At 38.4% G+C, this 19,912-nt stretch overlaps 1 long non-coding RNA gene and 1 pseudogene across 3 annotated transcripts in view; one reads left to right on the forward strand and one right to left on the reverse strand.

Annotated features, from left to right (window-relative positions):
* The window catches only part of LOC119511074, a 70,453-nt gene that overhangs the window by 32,966 nt on the left and 17,575 nt on the right, over positions 1-19,912 (reverse strand). For all 3 annotated transcript variants that reach the window (XR_005212145.1, XR_005212144.1, XR_005212146.1), the window contains exon 2: positions 18,096-18,197. This is a non-coding gene — a long non-coding RNA (uncharacterized LOC119511074). The remainder of the gene's footprint in view (positions 1-18,095; positions 18,198-19,912) is intronic.
* Positions 3,359-5,524, forward strand: LOC119511070 (annotated as a pseudogene).

Here is a 19,912-nt window from a genome sequence, read left to right on the forward strand (position 1 = left end):
GAATGCCTGGACACCTTAAAACAATAAGCCATACTAGGAAACACAAAAATATGGAGCAGCCAAAGGAACAAACTAACAGTTCAACTGAGATACAGGAATTGAAACAACTAATTAAAGATGTTCAACCAAATCAACAAGCTGAAGGAAAATGTGGCAAAAAGAGATTAAGGATATAAAGAAGAATTCATAAGCTTGAACAAACAAATGGCAGAACTTATGGGAATGAAAGGCACAACAGAAGAAATGAAAAACACAATGGGGACATACAACAGATTCGAACAGGCAAAAGAAAGGATCAGTGAACTGGAAGACAAGACATTTGAAATCATACACACAAAACAACAAATAGAGAAAAGAATAGAAAAATATGAGCAGGGTCTTAGGGAGCTGAATGACAACATAAAGAGCACAAAGATATGTGTTATGGGTGTCCTAGTAGGAGAAGAGAAGGGAAAAGGGACAGAAAGAATAATAGAAGAAATAATCACTGAAAAATTTCCCAACTCTTATGAAAGAAATAAAACTACAAATTCAAGAAGTATAGCATATCCCAAACAGAATAAATCCCAATAGACCTACTCCAAGAAAGTTACTGATCAGATTTTCCAATGTCAAAGACAAAGAGAGAATTCTGAAAGCAACAAGAGAAAAGCAATCCATCACATACAAGGGAAGCTTGATAAGACTATATACAGATTCCCTGCAGAAATCCTGGAGGCGAAAACGTAGTGTATGAAAGAGAAAAACTGCCAACCAAGAATGTTATATCCGGCAAAACTGTTCTTCAAAAATGAGGGAGGATCTAAGAGCAGACATGAATGGACATTTGCACACTGGTGTTTTATGGAGGCAGTATTCATGATTTGCAATTGGTGGAGGTGGCCTAAGGATACATTGACTGAGGAACAGAATGGTGAACTGTGGTATATACATACAATGGAATATTGAGCAACTATGAGAAGGAGTGAGCTGTGAAACACGTAACAAGGTGAATGGATCCTGTACACAGCATTTTGAGTGAAGTACGCCAGAAACAAAGGCAAACACTATAATGCCTCACCAATATGGACTAAATTGCAATGTGTAAACTCAGAATTGAATCTTAGAGCACAGCTTAATGGGAAATATTATTGTAATAGTCCCTAGATTGTTAGTTCTTACAGCAGTCAAAACTATTCCTGAATTGTAACGGCTATCTCCAAACTCTCAGATGCTGATGCCTTTGTGTATAATCTGTTGGTCTCTGGAACATTGGGTATCTGTGTGACACCTGAAACCCAGAGCCTGAGCTCAGCAGATATGAGTGTCAGAACTAGCACATACAGCAACTCTTTAAAAAAAAAAAAAGGCTGAAAAAGAGCCCAGACCTCAATTGGAGATACAAAAGAAAGAGATCTGGTTAAGACTAGGGCAAATCAGGCCAAAGGGTAAAGGTTGAAACTGTGTGTTAAAACTTCAACTTCCATGTGAGACCAAGGAAAGAGATGGTCATTTGGTGCAAGATCTGTATTTTCTAAACAGTATAACTTCTACAGTCAGTTTGTTCAAATACCACAATTACATGGAACTTTGAATAGGAAGTGAAATATGGTACCTTTGTATAGGTTAGCATGAAATAGTGATACATCCCAAGGTAATTTGGGTGGAGAATTAAAATATATACCGGGCCCCCCTGAGGAGCTGGGGGAAAAGGCAGAAGCATTGGACTTCCTCACCTGGAGTGTTGCTGATGTTCTCACAAGCATTGAGGACTGGCAGTGTGATGTGCCAAGTCCTCTATCATGGCACTTGCCCTTATGAAGCTCATTACTGCAAAGGAAAGACTAAACCTGCATATAATTGTGCCTAAGAGTCTCCCCCTGAGTACCTCTTTGTTGCTCAGATGTGGCCCTCTCTCTCTAGTTAAGCCACCTCAGCAGGTGAACTCACTGCCCTCCCCACTATGTGGGACCCGACTCCCAGGGGTGTAAATCTCACTGGCAATGCAGGATATGACTCCCGGGGATGAATCTGGAACAGGCATCATGGGATTAAGAACATCTTCTTGACCAAAAGGGGGATGTGAAATGAAGCTAAATAAAGTTTCAGTGGCTGAGAAATTTCAAAAGGATTTGAGAGGTCACTCTGGTGGACATTGTTATGTACTATATGGATACCACTTTTTAGGTTTTAATGTACTGGAATAGCTAGAAGTAAATACCTGAAGCTATCAAACTCCAACCCAGTAGCCTGGATTCTTGAAGACCATTGTATAACAATTTAGCTTACAAGGTGTGACAGTGTGATTATGAAAACCTTGTCGATCGCACTCCCTTTATCCAGTGTATGGATGGGGACAAAAAGCTAAATGAAAAATAGGATGGAATGGGAGGGATGATTTGGGTGTTCCTTTTTACTTTTATTTTTTATTCTTATTCTGATTCTTTTGGTGTAAGGAACATGTTCAAAAATAGATTGGAGTGAAGAATGCACAACTATATGATGGTACTGTGAACTTCTGATTGTATACCATGGATGACTGTATGGCATGTGAATATATTTCAGTAAAACTGGATTTAGGCCTCTCTCCCTCGCCCTCTCTAGCGGGTAGGGGTTACATGGCGGCAACTGCAGCAAAGCGAGAGCCTCGGAGACGCCGCTGCCGCCAGCATAGCCGGAGACCTGAGCCGACCCTGGGGACTGTCCGCGGACCCCGTTCTCTCTCGATGAGTCGGAGAAGTCTCGTTGTATCGGAGTAAGATGGACGGTAGCTTTGATTGTGATTGTGGTGAGCTGGAGCCACCTGATCACTAACAAAAGACATCTTCTGTTAACCAACAGCCGCCAGAGCTTCCTGTTGAAATATATAGCAACAAAGGAAGAAAAGAAGCAACACGGAAATAGTGCTTACCAGCACCTTAGAATGATGCTGCTCAGGACTAGTCCAACACTGAATGTATCTGCACTGTGAGGAGAATGTTCAGAGAAGCCTGTTGTGTGCATATTTATTCACATTTTTGTTAAATGTTAAATTGTTTAGCACAAGTAAATCTGAGTGCATAGTATGTCATTTCATTCCGTTTGAGTTTCTTGAGTGTTTTCTTTAAATGTCTGCAGAGTTGCTGCCCCTTTCTTGAACTATGAGTACTGCAATCTTTTTAATTCTCAGTATGAGTAGAGCATTTTGAGCTTTAAATCTAAGGGGAACTCAACAGCCTGGTTGGCATATGCAATGAACATCAAGAAACCATCTTGCTGTGGAAGCAAAATTATTTTTCTTCTCCCTTTTTGAAAGATCTTTCCTTTTGATGCTAGTTTTCTTCCTTGTTTACACAAGTTCAACAGTTCGAAAGGATGAGGCAATAGTAAGGGTTTCAAAATGGCTGAGAAATTTGAAAGTCTCATGAACATTCATGGTTTTGATCTGGGCTCTAGGTATATGGACTTAAAACCATTGGGTTGTGGAGGCAATGGCTTGGTTTTTTCTGCTGTAGACAATGACTGTGACAAAAGAATAGCCATCAAGAAAATTGTTCTTACTGATCCCCAGAGTGTCAAACATGCTCTACGTGAAATCAAAATTATTAGAAGACTTGACCATGATAACATTGTGAAAGTGTTTGAAATTCTTGGTCCCAGTGGAAGTCAGTTAACAGATGACGTGGGCTCTCTTACTGAACTGAACAGTGTTTACATTGTTCAGGAGTACATGGAAACAGACTTGGCTAATGTGCTGGAGCAGGGCCCTTTACTGGAGGAGCATGCCAGACTTTTCATGTATCAGGTGCTACGTGGGCTCAAGTATATTCACTCTGCAAACGTACTGCACAGAGATCTCAAACAGCTAATCTTTTCATTAATACTGAAGACTTGGTGCTGAAGATAGGTGACTTTGGTCTTGCACGGATCATGGATCCCCATTATTCCCATAAGGGTCATCTTTCTGAAGGATTGGTTACTAAATGGTACAGATCTCCACGTCTTTTACTTTCTCCTAATAATTATACTAAAGCCATTGACATGTGGGCTGCAGGCTGTATCTTTGCTGAAATGCTGACTGGTAAAACCCTCTTTGCAGGTGCACATGAACCTGAACAGATGCAGCTGATTTTAGAATCTATTCCTGTTGTACATGAGGAAGATCAACAGGAGCTTCTCAGCATAATTCCAGTTTACATTAGAAACGACATGACTGAGCCACACAAACCTTTAACTCAGCTGCTTCCAGGAATTAGTCTAGAAGCACTGGATTTTGTGGAACAGATTTTGACATTTAGCCCCATGGATCGGCTGACAGCAGAAAAAGCACTCTCCCATCCTTACATGAGCATATATTCTTTTCCAACGGATGAGCCGATTTCAAGTCATCCTTTTCATATTGAAGATGAAGTTGATGATATTTTGCTTATGGATGAAACTCACAGTCACATTTATAACTGGGAAAGGTACCATGACTGTCAGTTTTCAGAGCATGATTGGCCTATTCATAACAACTTTGATATTGAGGAAGTTCAGCTTGACCCAAGAGCTCTGTCTGATGTCACTGATGAAGAAGAAGTACAAGTTGATCCTCGAAAATATTTGGATGGAGATCGGGAAAAGTATCTGGAGGATCCAGCTTTTGATAACAGTTACTCTACTGATCCTTGTTGGCAGTACCAAGATCATCATGAAAACAAATATTGTGATCTAGAGTGTAGCCATACTTGTAACTACAAAATGAGGTCATCATCATATTTAGATAACTTAGTTTGGAGAGAGAGTGAAGTTAATCATTATTATGAACCCAAGCTTATTATAGATCTTTCCAATTGGAAAGAACAAAGCAAAGAAAAATCTGATAAGAAAGGCAAGTCAAAATGTGAAAGGAATGGATTAGTTAAAGCCCAGATAGCTCTAGAGGAAGCATCACAGCAACTGGCTGAAAAAGAAAGGGAAAAGAATCAGGAATTTGACTTTGATTCCTTTATTGCGGGAACTATTCAACTTAGTTCACAACATGAGCCTACTGATATTGTTGATAAATTAAATGACTTGAATAGCTCAGTGTCCCAACTAGAACTGAAAAGTTTGATCTCAAAATCAGTAAGCCAAGAAAAAGAGGAAAAAAGAATGGCAAATTTGGCTCAATTAGAAGCCTTGTACCAATCTTCTTGGGATAGCCAGTTTGTGAGTGGTGGGGAGGACTGTTTTCTCATAAGTCAGTTTTGTTGTGAGGTAAGGAAGGATGAACAAATTGACAAGGAAAACACTTACACCAGTTACTTGGACAGGTTCTTCAGCAGGAAAGAAGATGCTGAAATGCTAGAAACTGAGCCAGTAGAGGATGGGAAGCTTGGGGAGAGAGGAAATGAGGAAGGATTTCTGAACAACAATGGGGAGTTCCTCTTTAACAAGCAGCTTGAATCCATAGGCATCCCACAGTTTCAGTCCAGTTGGGTCACCACTTCAGTCAATACAGGCCACATTAACACCTTCTGCTATGAAATCTTCCCCCCAAATTCCTCATAAAACATACAGCAGCATTCTGAAACATCTGAACTAAAAACACTCAGCAGACATTTCTCTTTGTATTCTTCATGAAATTTTTATTACTAGTGTTTTAAGTCATTTTTTTTTACTTGAATCAGATTGTGTCATTTTAGTAAGGATTTCATTAGATTTTGGTTTTTAAAATCCAGACTTATTTTCTGCATGTGAGATAGTTTTCATTTTAACTGGCATGTCGTTTGCACAGAAAAATTTAAAAAATAGAGCAAAATAATGCAATGCAGGCAGAGACAAAAGAAATGCACTAAGACAAGTAAAAACATTCTCTCATAGAACAATGATCTGTTTTACAGGAAACAAAAATCTTGCCTTGAAATTTACACAGTGAGACTACATAATTGCATGGAAATATCTATTTTTTTCCTAAAACATTTTTTCATTCATGAGTATTTTCAAGTTTCTCATACTGTACACATTTCTTAAAACACATGATACCAGCAGCAACTGAAAATGAATGCCGAATTTGGTACACATGTGTTATCTACCTCAAGGTAACAAAAGTATGTGGCAAAACATATATCACCCATAGTGCTTCACAATATGCACTTCTATTTAGCCAGCATTTATTATAGTAAACTATTCTCAAGATTCATTCACTGTTTATAAATGTTCTGGTATGCATTCTTTCTAGTGAAGTGTTAATACATCACATCTTATTTATTTTAGCAAATCAGTATATTTTCTGTATTTAATTATAGAAAGTTAACTTAGTTTTTGAAATTTATTTGCAAATACACTTTTTCCATTTGGCACTATGGTTTGTTGCCTACCTAGCTGAATATTTAATGTCAGCTTATTCTAAGGCTGTCCACGTACTTAATTTACTTACATGTTCATTTTAAGTAAAGCACTCACTGTGTATAGGAATTTGTATTTTGGAGGTGCTTGATCTACAAAGAAAAATTAGGAATTACTTTATTATAAAATGCTCCTAGAAGTCTTAATTGCGTTTATTTTTTAAAACAAACTGTAATGTTAGACTTGTGTGCATGGAAGTAATTAAGGTACATCATTATTGTAGTTTAAAAGTTGTACATGATAAGACATTTTCTTTTTACTGTATGTTTTTACTGAATGATCTATTTCCTGTCTCAAGGCAAGCATGAATAAAATTAGGTTAAATGTAGCATGTGACGTCGCAGTCTCTTAGAAATTTGTTTCTTCTATTTTATTTTTACTGAATACTGTCTGTATCTTTGGTTATCCTGTTTAAAGAAAAAGGACAAATAAAACATGGCCAGCAAAAAAAAAAAAAAACTGGATTTAATTAAAACAAAACAAAATAAAAAAGAAATGAGGAAGACCTAGCCCTTCCTTCCCACCTATCTGGAGATGCTGCCACCATTTAGAAGCCTTACTCAGCTGCTTATTCCACAGTGCATGTGGGAAGGTCTGAAATAAAGAGGCAAGCTCTTCTCGGAGCAGCTGAGGGGCTGACACAGAAGTGAGAAGAAGGAAGGGCAGCATCATTTTACAGATGCCCCCTCAATCCCTCTGTCATGATCTGGGCGGCTCTCTCCAATCTGACCACAAATGTCTCCTGTTTCACCTCAAGTAGTGGGCCAATGTGTACCTGACAAGGCAGACCTCTGAGCTCTTGGAGCTGCTTCAAAGAATAAATCTTTTACTCTAGAAAACATTGTATATTTGCTAAGTATATAAGTATGAGAGAGAGTGAGATATAACACATACATTGGAATATCTCATTATAAGGACTGTACACATTTATAGAAAATTGAATCTGATTTCAGCAGAATGCATTCTCTCTTTACCCAAAGAACAAGGTTGCCCCATTCACAAAGGATCAGAGAGAATGCCTTTTCCCTCCCTGACACCTCCTCTCACCAACCCCTCCTTTTCTCAACTTAGCTGTCACATCCAATCCAGACCAACACAGAGTGAGGTGCACTAACAGTCTATATATAAAAAGAAACTCAGAACCATGATGGGAATCACTGGGCTTCTACCCATGACTGCGATCTTACCCATGTCTGAATCACAAACTTTAAATTTCTAAGAAGATCCTTGCGGTTTCCAAGTAATTTTTTAAATGACTATTCAACAGAGACAGAAATTTATTTTCAGCCTCGGCATGTAAATGCCTACAAACTGATTCATGTTGGTGGTCATTCTGACACTTTCTGTGAATTGGTGAATAAATACGATTTTAGAATTTCACAGTTAAAAAAATGAGAGATTAAAATATTTTCAGACATACAGACACAGAGTTTGTGAATAAGAGACTGGCGCTACAAGAAATACTAAAGAGAGTGCTACAGGCTGATACGAAAAGTCAGGAGAGAGAGATTTGGAGAAGAGTGTAGAAATGAAGACAATCAGGAAGGCTAAAAGGAGAGAGAGAGAAAAAATAAGATATGACATATAAAATCCAAAAGACAAAATGACAGAAAAAATTACTGCCCTTGCAGTAATAACACTAAATGTTAATGGATTAGACTCCCCAATAAAAAGACAAAGACTGGCAGAAAGGATTAAAAAACAGGACCCATCTATATGCTGTCTACAAGAAACTCACTTTAGACACAAGGACAAAAATAGGCTGAAAGTGAAAGGTTGGAAAAAGATATTTCACTCAAAAAACAACCAGAAAAAAGCAGTAGCTATATTAACATCAGAAAAATTAGACTTCAAAAATAAAGCCATTAAAAGAGACAAAGAAGGACACTACATATTAATAAAAGAGTCAATTCATCAAGAAAACATAACAATCATAAATATTTATGCACCAAGCCAGAGTGCCACAAAATACCTGAGGCAAACAATGAGAACACTGAAAGGAGAAGTAAATACCTCTACAATAACAGTTAGAGATTTCAATACACAGTTCTAATCAATGGATACCACACCTAGACAGAGGATCAACAAGGAAATGGAGATGTTGAATTGCATGATAAATGAACTAGACTTGACAGACATTTATAGAACACTACACCCCACAACAGCAGGATACACATCTTTCTCAAGTGTTCATGGAACATTCTCTAGGATAGACCACATGTTGGATCACAAAGCAAGTCTCAACAAATTTTAAAATACTGGTATTATAAAAAACACTTTTTTAGATCATAATGGAATGAAGTTGGAAATCAGTAACAGGCAGAAGGTCATAAAATTCACAAATATATGGAGGCTAAACAACACACTCTTGGAAAACCAGTGGGTAAAGGAAGAAATTACAAGAGAAATTAGTAAATACCTCGAGGCAAATGACAATGAAAACACAACATATCAAAACTTACGGGATGCAGCTAAGGCGGTGCTAAGAGGGAAATTTATTGCCCTAAAGGCCTATATTAAAAGAGAAGAGAGAGCAAAAATAGAGGAATTAACTGTTTACCTGGATGAACTAGACAAAGAACAGCAAACTAACCCCAAAGCAAACAGAAGGAAAGAAATAACAAAGATTAGAGCAGAAGTAAATGAAATTGAGAACAGGAAAATATAGAGAATCACAAAACCAGAAGTTGGTTCTTTGAGAAAAACAATAAAATTGGTGGAACCTTAGCTAGGATAACAAAAAAATAAAGAAAGTGATGTAAATATATAAAATCAGAAATGGGAAAGGAGACATAACGACTGATCCCACAGAAATAAAAGAGATAATGAGAAGATACTATGAGCAACTATCTGCCAATAAACTAGACAACTTAGACAAAACGGACAACTTTCTAGAAAAGCATAAACAACCCACATTGACTTGAGGGGAAATAGACGACCTCAACAAACCAAACACAAGTAAAGAGATTGAGTCAGTTATCAAAAAGCTCTGAAAAAAGAAAAATCCAGGACCAGATGGCTTCAGATGTGAATTCTACCAAGCATTCAAGAAAGAATTAGTATCAATCCTGCTCAAACTCTTCAAAAAAATTGAAGAGGAGGGAAAGCTAACTCATTCTATGAAGCCAACATCACCCTAATACCTAAGTCAGACAAAGATACTAGAAAAAAAGAAAATTACAGACCAATCTCTTTAATGAATATAGATGCAAAAATCCTCAACAAAATACTCGCAAATCAAATCCAGCAGCACATTAAAAGAATTATACACCAAAACCAGGTGGGATTTATTCCAGGTATGCAAAGCTGGTTCAACACAAGGAAATCAATTAATGTAATGCACCACATCAATAAATCAAAGTGGAAGAACCACATGATCATCTCAATCAATGCATAAAACGCATCTGACAAAATTCAACATCCTTTCTTGATGGAAACACTTCAAAGGATAGGAATAGAAGGGAACATTCTCAAAATAATAAAAGCAATGTATGAAAAACCCACAACTAACATCACACTCAATGGGGAAAGACGGAAAGCTTTCCCTTGAAGATCAGGAACAAGACAGGGATGCGCACTGTCACCACTGTTATTCAACATTGTGCTGGAAGTTCTAGCTAGAGCAATTAGGCAAGAAAAATAAATAAAAGGCATCCAAACTGGAGCGGAAGAAGTAAAACATTCACTGTTTGCAGATGACAGGATTCTGTAAGTAGAAAATGCAGAAAAATCTACAGCATAGCTACCAGAAATAATAAATTAATACAGCAAAGTGGCAGTGTGCCAGTTTGAATGTATTATGTTCCCAAAATGCCATTCTCTTTGATGTAATCTTGTGTGGGCAGATGTATTAGTACTGATTAGGTTGTAATTCTTTGAGTGTTTCCATAGAGCTGCGACCCACCCAACTGTAAATAATAACTCTGATTAGATAATTTGCATGGAGGTGTGGCCCAGCCCATTCAGCTTGGGCTTGATTAGTTTACTAGAGCACTGTGCAAGCTCAGACAGAAGGAGCGAGCTTGCTACAGACTAGAGGGACACTTCAAAGAACGCACAGAAGCTTAGAGAAGAGCTGCAGCTTACAGAGACATTTTGGAGATGTCCTTTGAAAGCAGACTTTTGCTCCGAAGAGAGGACAAATGCCCCAAGAGAAACTAAGAGTGACATTTTTGAGGAGCTGCAGCCTGGAGAGGAACATCCTGGGAGAAAGCCATTTTGAAACCAGACCTCTGGAGCAGATGCCAGCCATGTGCCTTCACAGCTAACAGAGGTTTTCTGGACGCCATTGACCATCCTTCAGCGAAGGTACTCCCTTACTTTATGGCCTGAAGACTGTAACTTTGTAACCAAGTAAACCCCCTTTATAAAAGCCAATCCTTTTCTGGTATTCTGTTTAATGGCAGTGTTAAACCTGGAAGAGGCAGGTTACAAGATTAACACACAAAAATCAGTAGTGTTCCTAAACACAAGTAATTTGCAACAGCAGGAGGAAATCAAGAAAAAAATTCCATTTACAATAGCAACCAAAAGAATCAAGTATTTAGGAATAAACAAACCAAGGCCACAAAAGACCCATATAGAGAAAACGACAAGAAACTGCTAAAAGAAATCAAACAGGACCTAAAAAAATGGAAGAACATACTGTGTTCATGGATTGGAAGAGTAAATACAGTTAAGATGTTAACTCTACCTAAACTGATTTATAGATTTAATGCAACACCAATTAAAATCCCAACAACTTAATTTGCAGAAACAGAAAAACCAATAATCACATTTATTTGGAAGGGCAAGGTGACCCGAACAGCCAAAAATATCTTAAGAGGAACAAAGTGGGAGGTCTCACAATACCTGACTTTGAAACATATTAAAAGCTACAGTGCTCAAAACAGCATGGCACTGGCATAAGGACAGATATACCAATCAATGGAATCAAATTAAGTGAGCAGAAATAGACCCTCGCATCTATGGACAATTGATCTTTGATAAGGCAGTCAAGCTAAAGCAACGGGGACAGAGCAGTCTCTTCAGTAAACGGTGTTTGGAGAACTGGATATCCATTGGATATCAACTTCCAAAAGAATGAAAGAGGACTCCTATCTCACACCTTATACAAAAATTAACCCAAAATGGATCAAAGACCTAAATATTAGCACTAAGACCATAAGACCCTTAGAAGAAAATGAAGGGCAATATCTTAAAGATCTTGTAATAGAAGGTAGTTTCCAAGACCTTTCACCGAAAGTGCGAGCAACCAAGGAAGAAATAGATAAATGGGAACTCCTCAAAATTAAAAACTTGTGTACATCAAAGGACTTTGTCAGAAAAGTAAAAAGGCAGCCTATGCAATGGGAGATAATACTTGGAAATCAGATAAGGGTTTAATATCCCAAATATATAAAGGGATCCTACAACTCAATGACAAAGACAAGCAACTCAATTAAAAACGGGCAAAAGACATGCACACTTTTCTGAAGAAGAAATACAAAAGGCTCAAAAACATACGAAAAAATTCTCAACTTCACTGGCTGTTAGGGAAATGCAAATCAAAACCACAATGAAATATTATCTCACACCTACAAGAATGGACATTATCCAAAAAACAGAAAATTACAAGTGCTGGAGAGGATGTGAAGAAAGAGGCACACTTATTCACTGTTGGTGGGAATGAAGATTGGTGCAGCCACTCTGGAAGGCCATGTGGCAGTTCCTCAGGAAGCTAAATATAGATTTGACATACGACCCAGCTATTCCATTACTAGCTATATACTCAGAAGAACTGAAAGTTAAGACACGAACGGACATTTGTAAACCGACGTTTATAGCGGCATTATTCACAACTGCTAAGAGATGGAAACAGCCCAAAAGTTCATCAACGGACAAGTGGATAAAAAACTGTAGTATATACACACAATGGAATATTAAGCAGCTGTAAGACAGAACAAAATCACGGAACATATAATAACGTGGATGAACCTTGAGGACGTTATGTTGAGTGAAGTTAGCCAGAAACAAAAGGACAAATACTGTATGGTCCCACTAATATGAACTAACATTAATGAGCAAACTTTGAGAGTTAAAAGCTGAGAACACAGATTATCAGGAGATAGAAAGAGGGTAGAGATTGGACATTTGATGCTGAAGGACCACAGAATGTTCAACAGGATTGATTGTATAGATCCAGAAATAGATAGCATTAATACTGTGTGATGGAAGCACAATATTGTAAGCACACTGAACAGAGATGTCTGTGAGTAAAGCTGAAAGAGGAGAGCTATGGGCATGTATGAAACCAGAGGTAAAGAAAGACAAGACTAGGACTTAAAGAAAACTAGAGTGGCCAATGATTGTGACTAAATGTACAAATATAAAAATGTTTTTACATATGGGTGAACATATGTGTGTCAACAGTGTAAAGGGTTGAAAAGGGGATAGTATGGAGAAAAAATATAATCAAAGCAAACTAGAGTCTATGGTGAACAGTAACATTGTAATATGCTTCCATTAAATGTAACCAAGGCAATATACCAAAGCTAAATGCGTATGAGAGGGGGATATACGAGAAGGATATGGGATTCTTGCTAGTGATGTTGTTGTCTGACCTTACTATTGTATTGTATGCTATTTTTTCTTTTTAGTACCTTTTTCTATTATTCTTTAAAAAAATTTTTTCATAGTAATGAATATGTTCAAGTGCTGACTGTGGTGATAAATGCACAATTATATGATGATACTGTGAACACTGTCAATGACTGTATGGTATGTGAATAGATCTCCATAAAATTGTAGAAAAAAATACAGAGATAAAAGTGCTGGAGAAAAAATGGAGAGAGGATGTACCTATTTACTGTTGTGGGAGGTAGAATGGTGTAGCCTATTTGGAGGACAGTGTGGTGGTTCCATAAGAAACTACGTATGTGTGTGCCATAAGGTTCTGCAACCTCGTTACGGGGTATATACTTGGAAGAGCTGAGAGCAGGGACATGAATGCTGCTCTAGTTTGCTAATGCTGCCAGAATGCAAAACACCAGAAATGGACTGACTTTTATAAAAGGGGGTTTATTTAATTATAAAGTTACAGTCTCGAGGCCATAAAGTGTCCATCAACAAAGAGTACCTTCACTGGAGGATGGCCATTGGTGTCCGGAAAACCTCTGTTGCTGGGAAGGCACGTGGATGGTGTCTGCTCCAAAGTTCTGGTTTTGAAATGGCTTTCTCCCAGGACATTCCTCTCTAGGCTTCAGCTTCTCTCTAAAATGTCACTCTCACTTGCTCTTGGGGCATTTGTCTTCTCTTAGCTTCTCCGGAGCAAAAGTCTGCTTTCAAAGGCCGTCTCCAAAATGTCTCTGTAAACTGCAGTTCCTCTCTCAGCTCCTGTGCATTCTTCAAAATGTCCCTCTTGGCTGTGGCAAGTTTGCTCCTTCTGTCTAAGCTTATATAGTGCTCCAGTAAACTAATCAAGGCCCAAGCTGAATGGGCGGGGGCCACACCTCCATGGAAATTTTCCAATCAGAGTTATCACCCACAGTTGGGTGGGGCGCATTTCCATGGAAACAACCTAATCCAAACGTTCCAACTTAATTCCCTCTAATAGGTCTGCCTCCACAAGATTGCATCAAAGAAGATGGATTTTTCTGGGGGACATAATATACACAAACCGGTACAAATGGACATTTGCACACTGATGTTTACAGAGGCAGTATTCATGATTTGCAATGGTGGAGGTGGCCTAAGGGTAATGAATGGTGAATTGTGGTGTACACAGGCAAGAGAAGATTGAGCAACTGCAAGAAGGAGTGAAGCTGTGAGACACACAAAGAGATGAATGGATCCTGTAGACAGTATTTTGTGTGAAGTACACCAGAAACAAAAAGACAAACATTACAATGCCTCACCAATATAGACTAATTATAATGTGTAAACTCAGAATTGAATCTTAGACCTCAGCTTATCAGGGGAACACTTATTATAACGGTTCCTACATTGTAAGCTCTTACAGCAGTCACACCTATCCCTGAATTGTAATGGCTATCTCCAAATTCTGAGATGCTGATCCCTTTGAATATAACCTGGTCAGTTTCTAGAACTTTGGGTATCTGTGTGACACCTGAAACCCATAGCTAGAGCTTGGCAGATAAGAATGTCAGTATTAGTGCATACAGCAACTGTTAAAAAAGCTGAGAAAGAGTCCAGACTTCAATTAGAGATATGAATAAAGCAGATCTGGTTAGAACTAAGGCAAATCAGGCCAAAGGGTAAATGAAGATACTGACTGTGTTTTAAAACTTCAACTTCTGTGTGATGTTTATTTAATACAGGATATATATCTTCTATAGCACACTGAATAATTTAATTCATATGATCAGTTTATTCAAACACCATAATTACATGGCACTCTGAATAGGAAGTGAGATCTGGTAGGCTTGTACAGGTTAGTGTGAAATAGCAATACATCCCAAAGTTATTTGGGTAGAGAATAAAAATACATATGCAGGGCCCAGCTGAGGAGTTGGGGGAAAATGCAGAAATGCTAGATGTCCCCACCTGGGTTATTAGTGATATTCTTGCAAATATTGAGGACTGACAATTTGATAGGGTGAGCCGAGGATCTTGGGGCTTGCCCTTATGAAGCTTGTTACTGCAAAGGAGAGCCTAAGCCTACTTATAATTTTGCCTAAGAGTCTCTCCCAGAGTACCTCTTTGTTGCTCAGATGTGGCCCCCTCTCTCTACCTAAGCCAAACTGGCAGGTGAACTCACTGCCCTCCCTCATATGTGGGACCTGATTCTCAGGGGTATAAATCTCCCTGGCAACACAGGATATGACTCCTAGGAATGAGCCTGGACCCGGCATCATGGAATTGAGAAAATCTTCTTGACCAAAAGCGGTAAGAGAAATAAAACAAAATAGTTTCAGTGGCTCAGAGATTTCAAATGGAGTCCAGAGGTCACTCTGGAGGGCATTCTTATGCACTATACAGATATCCCTTTTTAGGTTTTAGTGTATTGGAATGGCTAGAAGGAAATACCTGAAACTGTCAAACTGCAAACCAGTAGCCTTGATTCTTGAAGACGACTGTATAACTACGTAGCTTACATGGGGTGACAGTGTGTTTGTGAAAACCTTGTGGCTCATACTCCCTTTATCCAGTGGGGACAAAAACTAAATGAGAAATAGGGTGGGATGGGGGGGATGATTTGGGTATTCTTTTTTACTTTTATTTTTTGTTCTTATTTTTATTCTTTCTGGTGTAAGGAAAATGTTCAAAAATTGATTGGGGTGATGGGTACACAACTATACCATGGCACTATGAACAGCTGACTGTACACCACCACAGATGATTGTATGGTATGTGAATTTATCTCAATAAAACTGAATTTAAAAAAAAACATAATGAGATATCATCTCACACCTATAAGAATGGCTTCCATTAAACAGACAGGAAATTACAAATGTTGGAGAAGATGTGGAGAAATTAGAACACTTATCCACTCCTCGAGAGAATGTATAATGGTACAGCCACTGTGGAAGACAGTTTGGCAGTTCCTCAGAAAAATAAGTATTGAGTTGCCCTATGACCCAGCAATTCCACTACTCAGTTTATACCCAGAAGATCTGAAAGCAGTGACACAAACATTTGCACACCGATATTCGTAGCAGCATTATTCACAATTGCCAAAAGATAGAAACAATCCAAGTGTCCTTCAACAGATGAGTGGATAAACAAAATGTGGTATGTAAATTTGATGGAATGTTATGCAGCAGTTAAGAAGGAATGAGGTCCCAAAGCATATGATAACATGGATGAACATTGAAAACATGATGGTGAGTGAAATAAGCCAAAAAATTGTAAACGTAGAGTCTTAAAATGTAGAATACAGGGGACCTAGAGATAGACCAAAGCTAGAGAAGGGGGAATGGTTACCTAACATGTACAGACTTATTAAAAAAGGTGAACTTAAATGTATGGGAATAGATAGAGGAGACGGTAGTTTGTTAGTGGGATTATAAGTAATAGTGTCATACTGAAGGTCAATGTGATTGATAGGGGTTGTTTAAAGTCATGTATCTCACCAATTAGCACTAAAAATATAAGTGAGCTCTTGCATGAACTACTTCAAAGGTATGGATGCTTGTATAAAGATTTAATAATAGAGTAGTTAGTATATGGGAAAAGCTACCTAATGCATGCTATGGACTATATTTAACAGGAGTACCTCACTAGTACCACACCAATACTGGGGGTAGGTAATTGCATGGGTTGGGGCATGGATAAGAATTATAGGGTGTTTTGGGTTTTCTCTTTGATGTGGCTGTGTCTGTCTGTTATTTTTATCTTTGGAGCAATGAAAATTGTCTAAAATTGAGAGTGAGATCTTGTAATTCTCTATATCTTAATGTAAAATCCTGATTCATATAAGAATATGCTGGGAAGATAATAAAAAAGTATTTGCAAAGTCCCTTGAGGAACTAGAGAAAAAAGTATGGAACTAATAAAGTTTCCCATGAAATTCCTGATACTCTCCCAAGCATTAGGGATAGGGACTTCCGATTTAGTAAGCTAAGCCCTCCATCTTGAGGGCTGCTTTTATGAAACTCATTTCTGTAAGTGGAAGGTAAGCCTACCTATAATTATGCTAAAGAGTCACTTCCAGAGAACTCTTGTTGCTCAGATGTGGCTTCTCTCTCTCTAAGTCCAACTCTGCAAATAAAGTCACTACCCTTTTCCCTACATGGGACATTACTTCCAAGGGTGTTAAGTCTCCCTGGTAATGTGGGACATGACTCCCAGGGAGGAGTCTGGCTCTGGCATCAAGGGATTGACAATGCCTTCTTGACCAAAAGGGGGAAAAGAAATGTGACCAAATATGGTTGCAGTGGCTAAGAGATTTTAAATAGAGTCAAGAGGCTATTCTGAAGGTTACCCTTGTGCAAGCTTTAGCTGGATACTGCAAGTTACCACGGTACGCCAAGCCCTAACCATCAGGATTCCTGAAAACCCTAAAGAATACCCAGGGTCCTAACTGAGACTCTATAAAAGTTTCACTCACTGTAAGTTTATTTTTTATAAACTTAAAATGTCCAGATTGTTCCTATGCCAGATAAGCCCAGAAACCCAGAGGTAACAGTCTCTCCCAGAACATCAACCACTTACATCCCCCTACCCCATAATGTTGATACCCCTTACTGACATGAAGAAGTTAGAACGGTCATTGCCCAAATAGCTCTTAAGTTTGAGAGAATGATCAAATGAGAAGGAGGAGATGGAACAGAGATGATAGGATTTAACAAATGATTATGACTACTGAATCATTATATAGATATTTGTTGTTAGTCTCTAATGTATTGGAACAGCTAGAAGGAAACACCTGAAATAGTGGAACTGCAACCCACACCATACTTTAAATTTCCTCTATAATTACTTGTTAAACTGTACCTTGAAATTTATCACTTTCTGCATATATGTTATATTTCACAATAAAAAATGTTTTAAAAAAAAGAAACAAAAAAAACAGTGGGAAAATATTTATAGCTCTATATGGAGAAGCTTATAAAACATAAGTGAAGAACACTAAAGACAACATTAAAAAATTGGATAAATATATCATGTTCATGGATAAAAAGACCATATCACAAAAATGTCATCAATTTTCCCCAAGTTGATCTCAGAGTAAAACTCAAAATCCCAATACATTTTTTGTGTGTGTGGAATCTGAAAAGCTAAAAGTTGCCTCTTGAACCCAACTTCCAATCTAAGGCTGGACTCACCTCTTTTCTGAGTAGCTGACTGAAGAATAACCACACTCTTCAGGAACACCTTCACCTCAGAGAAATCTAGACTTATCTTCAAGGCCTCAGCAGGAAAACTGTCTGAAAAGAACAAAATTCCAAACATGATACACTTCTCTAATAGCAGTTGAGAAAGAGAAAAGCTGCCTGACATCCAAGAACTGGTTTGACACTTAAACAGCTAGGACCAGAGAATGTTAGAAGTTGGCCTGGTGATCCCAGTCAGGCCTTACACTACTTTTGTACATAAACCATCTCATAAAGTACCTACAGCAGACGAGCTCACTTTGTGACTTTGATGAAGTGAGACAAAACAAGAACGCTACAGACAAAAATAAGATCACTGCATAAACAACAAAATGCCAAAGTCCCCTCCCCTAGCTAATCAGAGTGACTGGGGCTTCTTTACCAGTTACAGCTTTAGCCTACCTCTGATCTGTCCTCCTTCTAAAGAAGATTATATTAAGATATCAATCAAAGAATTGTCCCCACTTCTTGACAGCACCCAATCCAGACTGAATACCTGCTTCCTATCCAAAGCCCCAATCCATAAATCCTTTCTAACACCCTTTCTTTCTGAGACTCCCCACAGTTCTGTTAAGGTGTGTCCATGGTGTGTAGTCTCCCTCGTTGCATTCAAAGTTTTAAATCCAACTTGTTCAATTACAGGTGTGGTCCCATGGGTTTTGGCTGAAGGGTATCGAACCAGTGTGATCTTCCACCAACATCATTTTGCAGTATAAATTTAGGACCAAGAAGATAAGGGATTTGCCTAAGGTTATTCTTGCTAGATGAAATTCTAACTAGGACTTGGTAAAGATATAGACACTGCATATACCCTTCAAACAGGTAGAGGAGAAAAACACAAATATTTATTCCCAGTTCCTACAGATTTCACCAGCTTTCCCAAACTTCCATTACAGAAACTTCTAAAGCCATTGCTGCTTAAGCTACCACCAATTTTGAATGTTATAGGGAGGCAGGTGAAACTGCTTCAGCAGAGAACAATTACCCAGAAAATACAGGAGAAAGGGCTGAGACTGGATATTTCTGAAATTCTGATGAAACCTTGATACTAGAATTTACATAAATTTACAACAGAATCACTAATTTCCAGGCTTATGCTAATACTACTTGTTCTGGTTTGCTAATGCTGCTAGAATGCAAAACACCAAAGATGGATTGGCTTTTATAAAGGGGGTTTTTTGGTTACACAGTTACAGTCTTAAGGCCATAAAGTGTCCAAGGTAAGTCATCAAACAATAGGGTAACTTCACTGGAGGACAACAAATAGTGTCCGGAAAACCTCTGTTAGCTGGGAAGGCATGTGGCTGGCATCTGCTCCAAAGTTCTGGTTGCAAAATGGCTTTCTCCCAGGACGTTCCTCTCTAGGCTGCAGTTCCTCAAAAATGTCACTCTTAGCTGGACTTGGGGTATTTGTCCTCTCTTAGCTTCTCCAGAGCAAGAGTCTGCTTTCAATGGCCATCTTTAAACTGTCTCTCATCCGCAGCTCCTGTGCTTTCTTCAAAGTGTCCCTTTTGGCTGTAGCTTCTGGGATTCCACCCCCTGGAAGCCTGTAATTTTACAGGCCATCAGCTTCTGGTTTCTTTGAACCCAAGAGTATAGTTATAAGTTTATCTCTCTCCGCTCGCATTGTACTATAAGCTGCAAGGAGAAGCCAGGGTACATCCTCCACACATAGTCTGGACATCTCCTCAGCTAAGTATTCCAGGTTGTTGCTTTCAAATTCTTTCCATCTGACACCAGGACTCAATTTTGCCAAATTCTCTGCCACT

Source organism: Choloepus didactylus, chromosome 16 (assembly GCF_015220235.1).
Source record: "Choloepus didactylus isolate mChoDid1 chromosome 16, mChoDid1.pri, whole genome shotgun sequence".
NCBI lineage: Eukaryota > Metazoa > Chordata > Mammalia > Pilosa > Megalonychidae > Choloepus > Choloepus didactylus.